Source organism: Lithobates pipiens, unplaced genomic scaffold (assembly GCF_037356315.1).
Source record: "Lithobates pipiens isolate NorthernLeopardFrog02 unplaced genomic scaffold, aLitPip1_a1.2 Scaffold_1, whole genome shotgun sequence".
In the NCBI taxonomy this organism is placed as follows: Eukaryota; Metazoa; Chordata; class Amphibia; order Anura; family Ranidae; genus Lithobates; species Lithobates pipiens.
The window spans coordinates 242,944,499-242,950,402 of NW_027507685.1; the positions used below are offsets into that span (position 1 = coordinate 242,944,499).

Below are 5,904 nucleotides of genomic sequence, written 5' to 3' on the forward strand. Positions count from 1 at the left end.
GCATGGATGGGCAGCACAGATGGGCATGGATAGGCAGCACAGATGGGCATGGATAGGCGGCACAGATGGGCATGAGTGGGCACTGATAGGCGGCACAGGTGGGCACTCATAGGCGGCACAGGTGGGCACTCATAGGCGGCACAGGTGGGCACTCATAGGCGGCACAGGTGGGCACTCATAGGCGGCACAGGTGGGCACTCATAGGCGGCACAGGTGGGCACTCATAGGCGGCACAGGTGGGCACTCATAGGCGGCATTGGTGTTATGCTATAGTAATGGATGCCAATCAGTGCCAAACAATAATGCATGCCAATCAGTGATGCCCATTGTGGGCACTAATTGGCATCCATTATGGGCACTGATTGGCATCCATTGTGCTGACTGGCATCCCTGGTGGTCTAGGGAGGATTACCTTTTCCCTGGTGGTCTGGTGGCGTCCCTTGTGGTCCAGTGTGGGCATCCTCGGGGGGCTGTGCTGATAATCGATCAGCACAGACCCCCCCCTGTCAGAGGAGCAGCCGATCGGCTCTCCTCTACTCGCGTCTGACAGACGCGAGTGAGGAAAAGCCGATCACCAGCTCTTCCCATTTACACTGTGATCAGCTGTGATTGGACACGGCTGATCACGTGGTAAAGAGTCTCCGTCGGAGACTCTTTACCAAGATCGTAGTTGCTGGGTGTCAGACTGACACCCTGCAACAACGATCGCCGCGATGCGCGTCCCCGGGGGCGCACAGCGGCTCATAATCCTGATCACGTCATATGACGTCCGGTCAGGATTATGAAACCACTTTGCAGCCGTCAATTGCCTATAGGGCGGGCGGCAAGTGGTTAATTAGTACAGTTTTCATCCGAAAAAAAAAAACATAAAAGCAAGACTACGCATGCTCGGAAACAAAAGAATACATTACAAAACAATTGAACACATGACATCACTTCCAAAGTTGTATTCTGTTGTACAAGAATTTTTGTAAGTTGAGTAACCTCTTCATTTTCGATATGAGTCTGGCATGCAAAAAAAATTAAAAATCAGATGATTATTCGTCCAATAATCTCATTGTGTGTACAAAGCTTCAGAGCCTGGGCTCTCTGGGGACTCTCCCTCCTCATTGGCTGAGACAGCCAGCGAGCCAGTGAGAAAAGAGTGGGGATGGGGCAGAGCAGCAGCTCGGGAAAACCATTACACAGAGCAGGTGAGTAAAATTGTCCTTTTTTCAAACTATATCTTGCATTATATTAAAATGTGCAACAACTTTTCATGGAATTTATGCAGAAGTGCATAAAAACGACCATGAAGGGACTCGAACCCTCAATCTTCTGATCCGAAGTCAGACGCCTTATCCATTAGGCCACACGGTCAACCATAAACCAGCCCCTGAAACAAGTTTACACAATTATAGGGGCAGATGTTAAAGACAATTTTAAACTTGCCTATCCATCCAGGTCTCCATGCTCTATTATGCTGAGAAACCACAGTGGAAAACACCCCCCTATCATTTCTAGCCCTGGCCATATAAGTAAGAGCCCTTATTCAAGATGGCCAGGGCCAGAAATGCAAGGGGGGAGTTTTCCACTGTGGTTTTCAAGCAAAATAAAGCATGGAGACATGGATGGATGGGCAAGCTTGCTTTGAATATTAAAAATGAATTATATTCCTTAACCACTTCAGCCCCGGCGTATAGTCATATGACGCCCGCAGATGGGATCTCCCACCCTGGGTGGGCGTCATATGATGTCCTCCGATTCCCGGCTGTCTAGGGCGCACCCACGGCATCGCTCGGGACCCGGTGCGCATGCCCGGCGGTCGCGATGTCCGCCGGGCACCCGCGATTGCCCGGGAACACAGCAGGACCATGGATCTGTGTATGTAAACACACAGATCCACGTCCTGTCAGTGGAGAGGAGACCGATGGTGTGTTCCCAGTACAGAGGAACGCCGATCGGTCTCCTCCCCTTGTGAGTCCCCTCTCCCCCCACAGTTAGAATCACTACCGTAGGGAACATATTAACCCCTGCAGCGCCCCCTGGTGTTAACCCCTTCCATGCCAGTCACATTTACACAATAATCAGTGCAATTTTATAGCACCGATCGCTGTGTAAATTTGAATGGTCCCAAAAATTTGTCAAAAACTTCCGATGTGTCCTCCATAATGTCGCAGTCACTGTTAGGAATCTTCCCTTGTGATCAGTCAAAACTCCAGATGTTCTGAGAAGCAAACAATTTATTTCTGATGTGGCCCACAACAGAGAGACATGCTTACAGGACAAAAGCTGAAGAAAGATGTCTCCCGAAAAGAACGTGTCCCGCCTCCTCATACCCCACAAGAAAAACACCTCTATGCTTCTATTGGCTGAGGGAACATAAATAACGTTGTCATGGCACAGGATGGCACTTTATTTACTATTCATGTTCCCGTACATTCTAAGGGCCGGTTCACACTGCGAGCCGCGGCGAGGCGTCTCCGACTTCCTCGCCGCGACTTGCAGGGGGGGTCAGCGGCGACTTGCAGAGGACTTCTGCATAGAAGTCAATGCAAGTCGCCCCCGAAGTCGCCCCGAAGTAGTACAGGAACCTTTTTTCTGAGTCGGAGCGACTCGAGTCGCTCCTCTCAGAACGGTTCCATAGCACTGAATGGGGGCGACTTGCGGGAGCGAGGCGAGGCGAGCCGTGTCGCCTCGCCTCGCGTCGCAGTGTGAACCGGCCCTTAGGCTATCATATTAAGTTAAATCTAATCATCCTACTTACTATGGAGTTAATTAAGACAAAACAATACAACAAGTTAATACAATAATGTGCTCAGAAGTACGTTTTTTAAAAATCAGTCTCAGGAATATTGTTTTTCTAATAGTCACACAATAAACATTTAAAACTTTTCTAACAGTCACGAAAAAAAAAAAAAAAAAAAAAAAATAAAAAAAAAAAAAAAAAAATTCGCAGATCACCGCCATTACTAGTAAAAAAAAAAAAAAACAATGCCATAAATCTATCCCTTGTTTTGTAGATGCTAGAACTTTTGCACAAACCAATCAATAATTGCTAATTGCTATTTTTTTTTTACCAAAAATATGTAGAAGAATACGTATCGGCCTAAACTGAGGAAAAAAAATAGTTTTTTATATATTTTTGGGGGCTATTTATTATAACAAAAAGTAAAAAAATATTTAGTTTTTTTTTCAAAATTGTCGCTCTTTTTTTGTTTATAGCGCAAAAAAATAAAAACCACAGGGGTGATCAAATACCACCAAAAGAAAGCTCTATTTGTGGGGAAAAAAAGGACGTCAATTTTGTTTGGGAGCCATGTCACATGACCGCGCAATTTTCAGTTAAAGCGACACAGTGCCGAATCACAAAAAGTACTCTGGTCAGGGAGGGGGTAAAATCTTCCGGGGCTGAATCGGTTAAGGGGTTGGGAGGTAACATGCAAAAGTGGGAATTGACAATCAAACCCTTCCCTCTGCTACTAAATAAAAGTGGTCGTTATTTCTATTCTGGCTTAGACCACAGTCTGAGCATCAACAAAGGCAATACTGACCTTTAGGGTTTGTGTATAAATGTTTTCTCCAAGGATTCCCAATTCAATCCTATTTGAAAATGTATCTTGGGTAAAAGAAGGGCTTAGCCAACAGGTAGGCAGAAGAGGATTCAGAAAGAGTAGGAGCTCCAATATATGCTGCTAAATTAGTTCATAGCACATGGGGGATGGGGGATGGGGCCTACTTTGTTTACCTGGATTGGGTATTTAAGGACCTTGTCCCTCCCCCACTGGGTGTAGGTGGTGTGAATCTTGGGGGAAGACATTGTTGCACCCCCCCCCCCCCGACACCCCAATGGCACCTCTACAGGCAGGGGCAGGCGAGCATTTCCCCCGCCTGAGTCCATGGCTAAAATGAGGGGACTGAGAAAGAATATTGGGCGCCGGTCCCTTTTGACTTTGTAAAGTTTTAGTGCAGAACAGTTAAAGCGGAGGTCCACCCTAAAATGGACCTCCGCTCATCGGAATCCCCCCCCCCCTCCGGCGCCACGATTGGCACCTTTCAGGGGGGAGGGGGGGCAGTTACCTGGATAATCCAGGTAACTGCACCCACTTCCGGGACAGCTCTCTGCGGAAAGGGGCGTAACTTACGCCCCTTTCCGCAAGTGCCCGCCCCTTCCCGCAAGTGCCCCGCTGCCTGCTGGGAAACACACAGCTCCCAGAGGCAGCGGGGAGCGTCCTTATTGCGCAGCGCAATTTGCGCATGTGCAGTAGGGAACCGGGAAATGAAGCCGAAAGGCTCCATTTCCTGATTCCCATACCCAAGATGGCGGCGGCAGGACCCGACAGACGACCTAGCGATCGGCTTCGGGTGCTGACATCGCGGGCGCGCTGGACAGGTAAGTGTCACTATTTTAAAAGTCAGCAGCTGCAGTATTTGTAGCTGCTGGCTTTTAAAAAAAAAAAAAACGCGGAGTCCCGGTGGACTCCCGCTTTAAGGAGGTGAGGGTTACCGGTCCCAGATATCAAAGTAGATCATTTGCATACTCTCCAGATCAAAGTCCAGCTTCACAGTGTCAGAACCCTTTAACCACTTCAGTCCTGGAAAGGTTTACCCCCTTCATGACCAGGCCCTTTTTTGCAATACAGCCAGGGCCGTTTTTTGAGGCAGGGCAAAAGGGGCAGCTGCCCTGGGCCCTGTCATTGTTGTTGGGCCCAAAGCAGCTGCCTCATACTTGCCAACTATCCCAGTTTAAATTTCCTTGTCTCTCTGTGTCCTGATATCTCAGTGTGAAGTGCTGCTACTAATGCTGCCCAGCTCTGCCCTGTTGTTGTGTACAGATGACTCGCCTGCAGACCCTGTGTTTACATATAAATAACCAGCATTCATATGTAAATAGCAGCAGCTTTCATATGTAAATAGCTGCATAGATATGTAAATAAAGGTGGCATCCATATGTATGGCATGACCTCTGGAGCGAGGAGATGATGTGCTGTAACCTCTAGCAATGAATCAGTGAGCTGTAATGTGTGATGTAACCTCTAGCAACCAGTCAGTAAGCGGTAATAATACCGTATATACTCGAGTATAAGCCGAGATTTTCAGCCTCTTTTTTGAGGCTGAAAGTGCCCCCCTCGGCTTATACTCGAGTCATCGCTGTCTGCCCGCTCGATCAGCGTGTCGAGCAGACAGACAGCGGCCATTCTATTCAAAAGCCGCGCCTCCGGCTCCGCCTTCGCCTGTGATAGGCGGAACACTGAATTTCCCAGCAGCCTGTGTTCCGCCTATCACGGACATCGTATCATCCTCGTACTACGGACGAGGATGATACGACGTCAGTGATAGGCGGAACACAGGCTGCTGGGAAATTCAGTGTTCCGCCTATCACAGGCGAAGGAGGAGGCGCGGCTTTTGAATTTTACAATGGCCGCCGAAGAGGGCACGGGACGGAGGCAAGGCAAGGCACGGCAAGGCAAGGCACGGCACGGCACGGGACGGGACGGGACGGAGGCAAGGCAAGGCACGACACGACGGCAAGGCACGGGACGGCACGGGACGGAACGGAACGGAGGCAAGGAGGCAAGGCACGGGACGGAACGGAGGCAAGGAGGCAAGGCACGGGACGGAACGGAGGCAAGGAGGCAAGGCACGGGACGGAGGCTCGGGACAAAGGTAGGCTGGACACACACACACACACACACACACACACACACATGGATACACACACACACAGGGATGGGTGGATGGATGGAGACACACACAGGGATGGGTGGATGGATGGAGACACACACAGGGATGGATGGATGGATGGATGGAGACACACACACACAGGGATGGATGGATGGATGGATGGAGACACACACACACAGGGATGGATGGATGGATGGACACACACACACACAGGGATGGATGGATGGATGGACACACACA

General features: G+C 49.5%; 1 non-coding gene across 1 annotated transcript; it reads right to left on the reverse strand.

Moving 5' to 3' along the window:
- Positions 1 to 1,286: 1,286 nt before the first annotated feature.
- On the reverse strand, positions 1,287 to 1,359 carry TRNAR-UCG (transfer RNA arginine (anticodon UCG)). The gene has a single exon. It is a non-coding gene; the product is annotated as a tRNA-Arg (tRNA).
- Positions 1,360 to 5,904: the final 4,545 nt, after the last annotated feature.